Source organism: Mesocricetus auratus, unplaced genomic scaffold (assembly GCF_017639785.1).
Source record: "Mesocricetus auratus isolate SY011 unplaced genomic scaffold, BCM_Maur_2.0 Super-Scaffold_100023, whole genome shotgun sequence".
In the NCBI taxonomy this organism is placed as follows: Eukaryota; Metazoa; Chordata; class Mammalia; order Rodentia; family Cricetidae; genus Mesocricetus; species Mesocricetus auratus.
The window spans coordinates 5,605,954-5,619,508 of record NW_024429204.1 but is presented as its reverse complement, the minus strand read 5'-3'; the positions used below and the strand labels follow the sequence as shown (position 1 = coordinate 5,619,508).

The following is a 13,555-nucleotide window of genomic DNA, read 5'->3' as shown; positions in this document are numbered from 1 at the left end:
AGGGAGGGAGGGAGGGAGGGAGAGAGGGAGAGAAGGAGGGAGGGAGAGAGAGAGGGAGGGAGAGGGAGGGAGGGAGGGAGGGAGGGAGGGAGGGAGAGGGAGGGAGGGAGGGAGGGAGGGAGGGAGGAACAGAGTGGCGGAAGGGAGTTTGGTTGTTACAAACTTTAGGACCTCTTACTAAGGACAGTAACTTTAGCTTTTGTTGTTTAAAACAGTACCATCCTAGCTTCTGTAAGCAGACATTTGGGATTTGCCTTGTGACACCAACACTCGTACAACCGAGAGAATTAAAGCTGGTAATTAAGGCTGGCAATCAGAGTTTTTCACTTCTTCTGGATTTTAATAACCCTTAATTTGCAAATGCTTGTGCCAGAAAGACTGCATCTTCAAAAAAAACCGCAGAAAACATGAAAACATAACTAATAAACCGGCACCCTCTGTTTGATTAAACATCAGAGGAGGAATAAAACCCCGAAGAAAACATTCAAATGTTCAGCACATCTTACTGTAAGAGGAAGGAAAACAGGGGCAGAATGAATTCAAGAGGGCTTGTGTGTGTGCAGGACTGTGGTTCCCCCTAACCCCGCCCCTCCGTGTCTCAAAGGAAGAAGCAACCCTCTTACTCCGGGCTAACATCTCCACCAATGTCTTTTTCTTTACCCCCTCTGGTACCCTGCTACAAAGGCAATGTTCTCCATTCCCCGTATGTCAACATCAGGATCCATCCACAGATTCCTCTTCTGAAGCCTAAACAAATCCAGCTTCCTAACCAAAACGCCACTGGTCCTCCATACCAGAGGGTTGCACATCCTCAAATCAAAAAACCTCTGAATGGGAATATTTGGGGATGCACACTTTTTTTTTGCTCTCCGTTATTTCCTGGGTGATACAATGTGAGCACCTCACACATAGCCTTAACTCGGTGTCAGCTATTAAGGGTGACCCAGGGTAGAGCTGGTACGTGGGAGAATGTGTGTGGGTTATACCGGCACATTCTGCCTGGAGCCTGCAAATGTTAGTAGGTGTTCCTGGAGCCAGTCTCGCTGTGCATACTGAGGGGCAACTGTAGACAGTTTTTGTTTCTCCACGAGCAGCCTGTCTCCCTCTCTAGCATGCTCCCCTGCAGAACAGTCTTTCCTGTCGCAATGCATTGCCTTAGAGATTCTGCTCTTAGCTCCTTGACACTGCATTAGCTTAGGTCATCTCTGACATCCCGACTCTCTGGACCTCCCTCCTTCCACGTGACCCCTCTGCAACAGCCGACCAGCCGACCATACCGACACCTCTGTGCTCGCAACAGTTAATGCTTCCTTCGGTTAACCGGAAGCAGTGCTCTTGAATCTCGAGCAGATAACACCAACCCTTCTAGTCCCGTTGGCTAGCCACTTCTCCTCTCTGACCGTTTGTACGGAATGGACTGGAATCCACCTGTATTTCTTTCTACCTATACGTTCTCCTGACTGAGCTTACCCAATTCTCGAGAGCTCCGGTTGACACCTGCTTCACGCCCAAAGCCACGTCCACTACCCTCCTGTAAGTGCCGATTCTACTAAACTTAGTTCTTTGCGGGCACCTAAAACCATCTCCAATCTCTACACTCAAGCTTTTCTAAATGCTCCGTATCTTAACGGATGGGCTGGCACCTCATCCATCATCTGAGACAAGATTCTAGAATCAGCCAGACTCGCCCTTCTTCTTAATTCCAATGCACAACAAAGTCCTACTTTTAAGTCATTTTCCCAATGAGTTTCCTTCCCGTCAGGCTTGTGTGACCACTTTCTAAAACTGTCTCTTCCTCCAAATTTAACATCCATCTACCATGTCATAGTCAGGTGCTCCTTCTTCTTCTTCTTCTTCTTCTTCTTCTTCTTCTTCTTCTTCTTCTTCTTCTTCTTCTTCTTCTTCTTCTCCTCCCCCTCCTCCTCCTCCTCCTCCTCTTCCTTCTTCTGTTTAAGTTCTTTCTCTGTATCCTGCTCCTCACCCTTCTATATCAGCTCACCCATATCCCTGGTCCAGAGTTTCTTAGGCTTCATTTTACTCACAGAGTGTTTGCTGGATTTTCTGTCACACTTCAAGGTTAAACTCTGTGGGGGCTTCTTAAGCCTCCCAGCCCCATAAAACGGATGAGTCATCCCGATTCACTCATTACAGTGCACAACAGACATCTGCCACACCACCCCAAACACTAAAAATAGCTCCACTATAGTCTAGGTTTCCTTTGTTCTATTTTCACTCCCTTGATTCTGAGAACTGAGACTTTCGAGTCTTCCTACTCTCTGCACAAGCACGGCGTGAAGCTCACTGTTGGCCATCTCGGAAGCTTGCTGAGTGAGGAAGCCTCTACACTGTCAAAAGGACACACACACACACACACACACACACACACACACACACACACACACACACGCACACAAAATGCCATCACGAAAGGCAGTCCCTCATGCCTGGCGGCAGTCATACAGCACATTAAAAATTTACTGCGCCAACATTCACCTCAAAATCTGGTTTTGCCTTTAAATGACAATCTTAACTGTAACTCTGATGGAATATTAAATATTTATTGAATAATGTTTTCTATAACAGAAGGAAGCATACGTTTTCAGGACTGCCTAGAGGTCTGATGGTTATCTAGACCCTTCCATTTGCCATTCGCTGCAGGGACTCTGTCTCTCACCCCTTGTGGAGCCATGAGCCTTTCTGACTTTTCTGTGTTTCCCATACTACAAACACATGCCCGAGCCCTGGGTCATGTCTGTGCTCCAGGTGCCTAAAAGTGTCATGAGAAAAGATCAGGAGTCACGCTATGTTTCAGGGATCTGTGCTTTACAAAGGCTCCATGAGTGGACTATGCCACCACCGGCATCCTATTGAAGTTGTTACCGAACACTCCTGACCTCCCCTTACTTAACTTTGTCTGGCTTCCTGAATTCACTTGAGTATCTGAACCTGACCTGTGACTTACTGTTATCTTCAGCTCATCATCAGAGTTAGTTCCTGGATAATGCAGACTAGGTCCCAGAAGCAGAGGGAATCGATGGCGACCAGATAAAGAGAATTAACTGAAAGTTGGCAGGAATGAAAGGACCAAATTCCAGATTCAGCCCAGAGTTGTATCTGGTCCTTTGATGTCAATGACTACCAACCACATCCAACGGGGAGAGCACTGGGTAGAAACTGAGAGGTGGAGACAGGGAGAGCAGACCTCTTCAGATCAATGACAGAGCGCGTCAGACGCTGGCCTGGTTCCCAAGAACAGACAGTAGTAGAGTCACAGTGAGAATTTGACTGTGATTGCCAGCCTCCAAAGCCTGCGCTGACACATCGAAGCACCCTGAACCTTTAGGATGCTGGTGGCAGTCAGTGCAAAATATAAAATGCCTGACTTGGCACCTGGTGCATAGTCCGTGGGCACCGTTCACAGTAGCATTGTCTACGGTTGACCCCACAAGGTCATCGGCCACTTTTTTTTTAACTGTGATGTATTTTGTTTCAACATCCGAAGGAGCTTCCTGTACCCTTCAAATTTAACAGCTCCGTCATGCTTGCCTTTCTTGCAAATTTTCACAAGATGGCTGTGGACTACCATCGTGGCTTTTCCTTATGTGCGTCAATTGTGAGTCTTTCTCTGTGCAAAGAGCTTCACTGTAACGAGATGATTGATTTCTCTGTGATTTCACCTGTGGACTTCACTCCGCGTCGATCTGGGGTTGCTTTGCTGCACTTCTCCAACGTCCTTCACAGGATTCTTGTCTCCATTTGAACACCAATGCTTAGAACTCCAACACTCATCTTCTCTACTCTCGGAGTTGGGGTATAATTAATGTCTCATCCGGGGCTTGATGAACTCCCCCAAAGTTATTATTCTTCCAATAGAAACATTTTAACGACTCAGTGATAGGGATGCTGTGTGCCCTGTACGTGTACACAAACAGAACACACTAGGTATACTGTGCCAGCTGGAGAGACGGCTCAGCAGCTGAGAGAACTGGCTGCTATTACAGCTGACGTGGGTTCAATTCTTAGCATCCACGCGGTCCCTCGGAACTGTCACAGTTATGGGGATCAGGTCCCAGGGAATCCAATACCTCCTTCTGGCCTCTACAAATACAAGGCATGCACACACAGTACACCTGCATCCATGCAGGCAAGCATACAAAATGAAAATCAGTAAATATTTAAATAGATTAATCAGTATGGTCAGTAAAACAAGTGGACTTACAGGATATGTTATTTTTATGAAGACAAACGTCTCACTAGAAGTACACAAGGAACAAAGAATACTTTAAAACGTGGTTCCACACACACCAAGGAGGACCATGTGCATCTCTAGGAGATTTAGGGTGGTCCACATGGGGAACTTCCTACCTTTTGGCCACGCCTATATTTTTAATTTCAGCCAATTGAGTTCCGAGTAGAAGTAGAAAGATCAGCAACTTGTAAAACACTCCATGGCATGCAGAGCTGTTCAACAATACCCAATACAAACTTAGCAACACAAATTCCTCCGCATGGATAGCTACATCAGAGCACTATCAGACCAATAGTGCCCCGTTTAAAAACTAATAGAGTTTTAAATTTGAAATTCGATCTTCCACAAGAACATAAGCTTAATGTCTTTGCCATTTCTCATTTGTCTCGAACTCTACTGTTCATATGGCATGAACATGAAAAAGTGGAGTTTCTGCCAGGCAAGACGATGACTACTAGTGACTATAAGCACATGACCTGGATAATCAGTGCAGGTGTCACATTCTGCTTGAACAGTAAGAACACATAGTGTTGGTTGTAAATATTTATGCTCATTTCCAAAAAGGAAAGAGCCAGGAGTAATTTGAAATTTAGGAATGGAGTTTCTTAGGATCTTAATCTTTAGATCAGAAAGCCGTGGTATTATACTGTTAAGGTCATGGTTTCTTCCATTTAAAATGATAGGAAGAGTGACCAAAGAGATTTGGCCATTACACATGGAGGAAAAGAAAGAACATTTTTCAACTTAAAAGGGTACTCTTACAGCACAGATTAAATAATACCTTTACAATGGCCTGTGGCATTTGTTTCCAAAGAGCAATCCAATTTCTGGTTTCTACATGCTTGGTTGGATTGTCTTTTAGTGCAGTTTCTTGGTGTTCCAAAGTTATCCTTCCTGCTTTGAAATGGTCAGTGTTCTTAATAAGTTTCTTCTGCATCTCCTGCATTCACTTCAAGTTTCACACACAGCAAACACTTAGAGTTATTATTACACAGCTCTTACATCCATCAAGAGCCATTAATAAGCCTCACATTTAAAGACTAATTTTACATCACGCACGCGCTTGCTAAGGCCGTGAACTTTGTCATCAGAAGCCCGGTGAAGCCGAGTTCTGACACTTAGCCACTGTGTAAGCATCACCAAACTACTGATCTCTGGGAATCTGGCTCTTGATCCGAAGAATAGGAATTATAAGAACTTCCCCCTTATAAGCCAGTCTCACTGGTTCTTTTAACTTTGCCACGTTTCTGAATCCCAGTGCTTTCCATTTGCCTCTTCTATAAAAGAAAGCGTGAGCACTGCCTCCTTTGTAAGGGTATTTAAGGATCGAATGAGATGGCCTGTGTTAAATGTGTAGAACAAGCATGTTTCCAAAACCATCATCTGCTGTTCTTGCTAAAAGGACAAGATGAGCTGTAATTAGCACGATCGAGTAGAAATAGCCCAGCATTTAATAATTTGGGTTCATCTTATGCTCTGCCATTTCTGGGCTAGAATATCTTATATAAGTTACTCAACAACTCTGAGCTTTAGTCACTTCAACTGTATCAAAGTCAAAATTATCAATATTAAAAATAGCGTGTATGACGGACTTTGGACTCCCATAGAACAATGTGAGGTGCACTCTCACCCTGAACTCTTGGGGAAGGGTCTAGGCCCTGCCCTATATGAAATGACAGACTATGCACACCCCCATGGAGGGCCTCACCCTCCCTGGGGAAATGAGGGGATAACGGGGGGGGAGATTGGGGGAAGGGCACGAGAGGAGGGGAGGGAATGGGAGAGGGACCTGGAACTGACTTGTGAAGCAACCTCGTTTCTTATCTAAATTTAAACTGGAAAATAAAATTAAAAAAAAATAGCGTGTATGAAGAACAGAGTAGGAACCCAATAGATAGTGGTAATTTTTAGTATCATGCAAAAATCACTCCCCTCCCCCCAAATAAAACCCTCATCTCTCAGAAGCCTCTAGCTCAGACTTTTTTTTAGGACAAAACAAGAAGAAAGCATGTGTTAGATAAAGAAGAAAAAAAAACAGCAAAACAACTACAATACTAGAGCAAAATATTTTAAGAAATACACCAGGAATTTCACAAAATAAAGAGAAGGCTCACTGAAATCACAGTTGTACCTTGCACTTTGTAGATGGTCAAACAGTAGCTGTGGGTACAAAATACACAGATCTCCTTCTAAGAAAACCAGGCCTTGCCCATAATTGGCCTTGGCGATTATCCTGACAAACATTCTAACTATGCAGAGTTGAAAAAAGGAAAAGGAAAAGTGTGTGTGTGTGTGTGTGTGTGTGTGTGTGTGTGTGTGTGTGTGTGTGTGTGACTTCCAAATCAGGAGGGCAGGAGGGTAACGTTTTGCTGACCTACTTTGACACGCCAGGCTGTTACGGAGGCTGTATTGTGAGGTGTAATCTTCCACATGTGACGCCAGAACCGGTGAGCACTGGATCTCACTGAAATCACATGTGATCAGCCTGCTACCCGTGACCATGGTGAAAGGACAGCTCTTTGTCACGGCCACCGCTCACCAAACTGGACAACGTGAAACTGATCCCTAGAACCTCGTGTGGTGTGGTAGGCAAAAACTAACCCCTGCAAGTTGCCATTGATCCCCTACACTTACCATGAGGCATGCACCAGTCTTACACACACACACACACACACACACACACACACACACACACACACACACACACACACGCACACACGCAATGCCCACATGCAGGCACACAGAGACACACAAATAAGAATGTAAAAAAATAGTTTAAGTAGTGCCAACAGACTCATGACGTTTTTCTAAGGTTGTTTTCAACATCAGAAATTAAGGAAAGACATAAATATATGTTGAATAATCATAGGCATATAGAATACATATTAACCGGTCAGAGAAGAAATGGGTGTTTTGACCAGTAAACAAACCCAGCCACCCTTCAGTATCTGAGGAAATCATTCGTGGAATTCTGACAGAGTCAAAATCCACAAATGCACAATCACTTTTAGATTGATTGTAACACCTAATACAATTAGATGCTATATAAAATAGCTATGGTACAATATTGCTTGAGGAATAACAATGAAAAGGTCTGTCCATCATGTATAGATGTAATTTTAAAGCCTTCTTTCGTCCCACCATTAGTGGAGTCCACATAATTGCTGACGGGAGACTGCCTGTATATGCCACAATACACAATGATCTTAGTTGCCATTCCTTAACCTGTTCTAACAGCCAAAGACTGTGCTATGCCAACTTGCTCCTTCATGATTCCAGGGCCACCCCTGTTCTGCTTCCAGAGACTGAAGTGCCTATCAGTATTATTAGGTCAGGCCTCTTCATTGCTGTGTCAACAACCAAACTATACCACCTTAGGGCTGGAGAGATGGCTCAGCCATTAAAGGCTAGGCTCACAACCAAACTGTACCACCTTGATTGTTAACTTCTTGTGTTAACTTTGCTAGGCCATGGTATCTAGTAGCTAGGTCAATTATCTGTCTAGAAGTTGCTTTTGAGGTGTTTCTCAGGTGTGGTTAGCATTTAAATACATAAACTTGATTGGAAACAGACTATCCAGTACAGTATGGGGAGCCTTATCCAACCACTTGAAAGCCAACGCAGATGCTCTCTGGGGAAGGAAGAGGTCCATCTTCAAATTGCCACTTCGGACTCAAGCTGAAAGCCAGCTCTTCCTTGGTCTCTATCCTGGTAGCCTATCCTGCAGAATTCACAGGAAGGGGTATGCTACAGGTGTGAGGAGCTAGGTGGGTGTAACGTTGTCAACTGTTAGGCTGAAATACCTGCTCTTCCCTGGCCTTAAGCCTGGCAGCCTGCCCTGCAGGTCTCGGGATTGCCAGGCACCACAATTGCACAGACCAATTCTTCAAAAGTCCCAGTACATTCTCTCTCTCTCTCTCTCTCTCTCTCTCTCTCTCTCTCTCTCTCTCTCTCTCTCTCTCTCTCTCTCTCTCTCACACACACACACACTAGGAGAATAACAGCTGAGGATGAGGCTAAAGTGATAACCAGGTAGAGTAGGGATAAGTCCAGATCAAGTACGTCCTTGTATAACTTGAGAGCGCTCTCAGAGTGAGTGCAGAAGCCCTTGGGCATTTTTGAGTACATAGGACACAGCTTGACACGCTTTTTAAAGACTTCGGTCTGAAAGCTGACCGAAACCAGCACTGGAAATCAACTTCATTTTTCTGTTTAGCTTATTTGTAAAATGTATAGGCCAGATTAGAGATCCTTTTAAGTCTCCAGTTTAATTGAATGTTTTATAGTTTATGATGAACCAATTGCTTGACTTTTTTTTAAATGATGAATATGTTTGATGATACTTAACTTTGTGATGTATGTCTCATCAAAGTGCCCTTCGAATGTTCAGACTCTGCTGGTTGCCATGGTACCTTTCTTTGCACACATTCTCACGAAAAGTTGGCTTGAAGAGCTTCTAAAAGGAAACATGGCAGGGATTCCGCAGAGTCAAGTTTTATTGTGAATCGCATCTAAGCAAAACTGATCAAGCACTTCCATGAGAAGTCCAGTACAATGTGCTGAGACCTGTTTCCCGGATAACACTCACAAAGGAAATCCAAATACAACTGGTCTACCTAGACCAAACTGCTTAAAATAATATATTTCTGCATTGGATTAGTGTTCAGTGTGAAAATAGTGTATATCTGTATGTATTGCCAGGGTTCTTCAGAACTGAAAAGATAAATGATGGTAGATGATAGATAGATAGATAGATAGATAGATAGATAGATAGATAGATACATAGGTGATAGCTATAGATGGATGATAGATAGACAGATAGATAAATGTTATTGATAACAGACATTCATTTTAAGGAATTATCTCTTGTGGCTATGGTTGTGTGTCTAGCAAGTCTGAAATTTGTAGGACAGCAAATTATCCCACTTGTTTGAAAATTCGTGTTATATTCCAATCATATTTTCATTGTTCTCCACTTCTCTCGTCTTTCTCGACATAAAACCAAGATCTGTAATTCAAAGACCTCTAATTAGATTCATGCATTATAATGCATGAGAGCTCATAAGAGCACTAGTATCAGTGATGTGGGAAGAAAGAGCGAATTTCTTCTCTTTCTCTGTCCCTATGTTGATAATGTAAGGGATAGTTATGAATTGTTAGGATATCCCTAGATTCAGCTCAGCTATTGCTACATGTGATTCTCTTTGAATGTGGGGCCTTTGGGGGATGGGGTGGGGTGGTTCATACTGCCTACCAACTTGACAGGATCTAGAACCACCTGTGAGACAAATCTCTGGGCACATCTACATCTACGAGGAAGTCTGATTGAAGTAGGAGGATCACCTACCTGCGGGTCGAAGCATTCCCTAGGTTGGGAATCCCAGACTGAGTAAAAAGATTCAGCAAGCTGAGCTCCGGCATCCACCTCCTCACGTACTGACTGTGGATAGTATGTTCTGGACTCACTTGTGCTCAGGGGTCCACCCATGTCCCCCAGCAACAGACTGCTTGTTCAAACCGTGAGCCAAAAGAAACCTGCCATCCCTTACATTGATTTTGTCACAGGAATGAGAAATGTAATTACTACAGGAGGTCATTTCATTATACAAAAAATAATGCCCACATAAGAAGGGACCCCAGAGACCATACCTACCCCATCTCATAAGAGGCTATAGGAAAAAAAAAAAGATGGCGGTCTTCAAATTTGCCAAGCACAGAATCTGCCAGCCTCTTGGTCATGGGCTCCTAAGCCTCTGTAACTTTGACAAATAATTGGTATGTTTTTTTTTTTAACCTACAGAATGTTCATTACAGCAATTCAAGTAGACTAAGACTTCCGTTACATGAGAAGTCTCTCCTACTTAATGGGCCTTGAGAGTGCCTCAGTGAAAGTGAAGCCATACCAGGCCCGGAGTAGATTATTTCGACACCACCACTTCCGTGCCCAGCTCTTAACTGGTAAGTTTTCCATCGTGATTTTGGGTAATGCTGCTGCCTCTTCTAGACGGCTTTCCTGCAAACACCGTACTAATTGTCTGCTCACATCATTTTTCTAGAGGCATACTACAGATTTTTTTCTTCCACATTTACTGTATCACTCACATTGAGCTTAAAGGGAAAACTTTGCTAACCAATTGCTTCCTGTCTTTCGGGACCTTGTCACGGAGGTTTTTGGCCAGGACCCAAGCAGGCCTCTGGCCCTGGGTCTCTGCTGTTGGGATATCTTTGGGCTGACGCACTTCCTCTTCTGTTTTGGTGAAAAGATCTTTTCTCACAATGCATTTACTAGGAAACTTGCTCCCCGAGGCTTATATGTAAATAGAGGATTATGAGCATAACTAATTTACATGAGATACAAAACACACTCATAAAGCATAACGTATTACAAATGATACAGTGAACAAAAATGAATATGGCTTCCAGTCGCATATCAGAGTAGACAAGTCCCCTTGTCATTTGCTTTTGCTTTGAAAACCGTAGTTCATAACAACTTTTTTTTTTTTTTTTTTTTTTTTTTAGCCAATGAGCCAGTCTTTCTTTTTACATCAGAGAACTTCGGCAGAGACTGTCTCAGGAAATAAAATATCTATACAACATGCATAAGCTGGATCTTAAAAAAATGATTAATGAGATTGTTTTCCTTTTCGGGAGCTGAATTGAATCAAGAGCATGGTGAAACCACTTGGCTGCACAGCAGACAGTCATTAATATTGCTTAAAGATTTAATAGGAAACAGCTGATTCAGGAGACATGGAGATATACGGCCTCTGTAGGGTTGAACTTGTCTGTCCTGAACCGCATTTGAAGGTGTTCCAACAGCTCCAAACGAAACGGTGACAGAATAATTGGCATCAAACAAGACAGAGGATATGGTGCTCTTTGGCTATTGTGTTAGCAGCTAAGTACATTGAAATCTGCCAGAAATATGATTTCCAAAAAGAGCATTACCAATGTAATAAATGTTTGTGACCTTTAACTCTTCCAAGGGCTTAGTATGACTATAGGAGGGAAGTCCAGACAGTTTTTACATCGAGTTAGCATCCTCTTCCTCTGGCAAGGGTTACCTCACCGCAAGAGGCTGTCTTAGAAACGCAGTGGGGAGACCTTTGACGACCCCATGTCTTTCTCACAGTGGCTAAAACTCCACACCAAACCTTTCCCTAAGCGTCTTCTCGCTGAAAATCTCGGGGAAAGAGACATTTGGTTCCAGTATGGATTCTTTCACCCTCGAGAATCACCACCGAGGAAGCAGAGTCGAAGGTACGGAAAAATACAAACCCATCAAGAGGGAAAAATACAAACCCATCAAGAGGCTACACTCGCGTGTAAGGCCAAGGGCGGACCTGAAGGTTTGTGTGCTTCAATGTCATACCTAGGGCCCGTCCCAAAACTTACAAACACAGAAGCTGAATTCAAAATAGTCGATGCGACAGCATGAGAGGGTTGGGAGGGAGGGCGTGTTGCAAGAGAAAGGACACACACATCACTCGGAATTCTCCACTCTGCTCTGGACTAAAGGTCAAGCGGACAGATCTCCGCGGCAGCTGTTAGGTACATACCCCGCACCAGATGCTCTGCCTAACCTCTGTTAGTCCCCACCGTGCATGCATAGATAGAAGACGATTGTGCCTCCTGGACTCCGCCCTCCTGTTCTCCCAGGCTCCCCTCTGCCTTCGCTGTCTGTCCCCTCTGGTCATTTTAGATCCGTCCTCCTTCCCTTCCTTTGTTCTGCACTCTTGATTTTCTGTTCTTTCAAGCCGTGATCAATCATTGCATTCCCCCCCCCTCCTCCCCACTGGTGTAAGTGCTCCTCAGCCTGTCTCTTCGATACCGCCGCCCCAGGCCTTGTCACAGACGGCGCAGGACTCCTCTGCTCAGGTCCTAGGAGGCCCTCAGTCACTTGCATGCTACAAAAGAAAGCGACTCGAGGTTGCATGTCAGTACGCGAGCAGGCATGCACACATGCGCGCGCGCACACACACAACACACACACACACACACACACACACACTTTGAATCCTCAATACCAAACCACTTTACATTCTCAGAGTGATTCTGTCCCTCTTTCCCGTCTCCACCCACTCAGTCTTCCTGGGGTGGAAATGTTTTCCCATCTACTGTGAGTATCCCCTTGGCAATCTCCCATGCAGTTCTCAAATGGAGCGTCTGCTCTACAAGACCTTCTCTAACTCTTTCTAACAGCTCTGGTGTGTCATCCGCAGGTACCAGAGTGCTCGCATTTGTCCACTGAGCAATTAAGGCACCAGAACGCGCACTCCCGCATGGCAACGGCTCAGCAAAAACTCGTCGCGTGACTGAGAGTTATATGTACGTACCGGCATGTCTCTCCAACTGTAAGCTTCTCTGCACTCACAATAACCTGCCCGACAGAAGAGAACTTTCGCTGCTCCGTGCTCCTGCCAAGGAAAGTCTCCAACTACTACAGTCTCTCCACCGTCTTTAACCTCTTTCCCTATTTTGACAATAAAAAACCTCAAAATTCTAGCTAGTTTCTAGAGGGCTGATTCTATTTGGCTTAACGATCAACTTTAGTGACTTCACATACATGGAGAGGAAAATAAACAATTAATAAAGATGATTTGCTGAGTGTTTTCAAATTGGAAACTACTGTGCATATCTAGCATTTGTGATAATGGCTAAAGGGTCAGAGAGTCATGAGCTATTGAGCATAACTTGAACATGTGCCGCAGGGGTCTACCCGTCTGGGATGCTTTCTCTGCTCCTTGATCCTGACTTCATTCTGGACACGAGTTTCTTCACCTCTGAAACGGACACAAGGAACGGCGCCATGCCGTCGACAAGAGTGTTGGAATTGCTCTAGACAAGTGAAGCGAGGCATTGGCTCACATTTGCCGAAGGGGGATGCTTTGAAGGTGCTCGGTGAAGAGGCTCTGTTGGGTGAGAGAACAAAGGTCAGATTAATTTTAACAGCCGATAAAATGCCACATGAGTTACAGATCCTCTAGAACTAATTGAGGCTATGAAGAGTCCATTTTGCTTAGTATAGAGGAAACACTAAATATTGATAACAAAATTATAGAAAACTGTTGTCTTCATTGCCAGAATGATTTTTGTTTTAATCTTGGCTAAGCAACATCTCCAGTATCATACAGGGTTATGTGGATTTTGCTTTGCAGTGATGCTTATTGGCTAAGACCAAACTGAAAGACCCGCCCCCTCCTCCTCCCTCTCCCTTCCATTTATCCTGCCTGATGACTTTGTTCCTCGTTTTCCCCAGGGGAACATTTCCTTGCCTAGATCCCCAGCTCATCCTTCATGAAAGGT

The 13,555-nt window shown here is 44.2% G+C and overlaps 1 long non-coding RNA gene across 2 annotated transcripts; it reads left to right on the top strand.

Annotated features, from left to right (window-relative positions):
- The first annotated feature begins 1,305 nt into the window (after positions 1 to 1,305).
- Positions 1,306 to 12,754, top strand: LOC121133654. Of its 2 annotated transcripts, none has more exons than XR_005870593.1 (4): positions 1,306 to 1,533; positions 10,050 to 10,207; positions 11,382 to 11,509; positions 12,472 to 12,754. It is a non-coding gene; the product is annotated as an uncharacterized LOC121133654 (long non-coding RNA). The 2 variants fall into 2 exon arrangements; XR_005870594.1 differs by having other exon boundaries at positions 11,382 to 11,598.
- Positions 12,755 to 13,555: the final 801 nt, after the last annotated feature.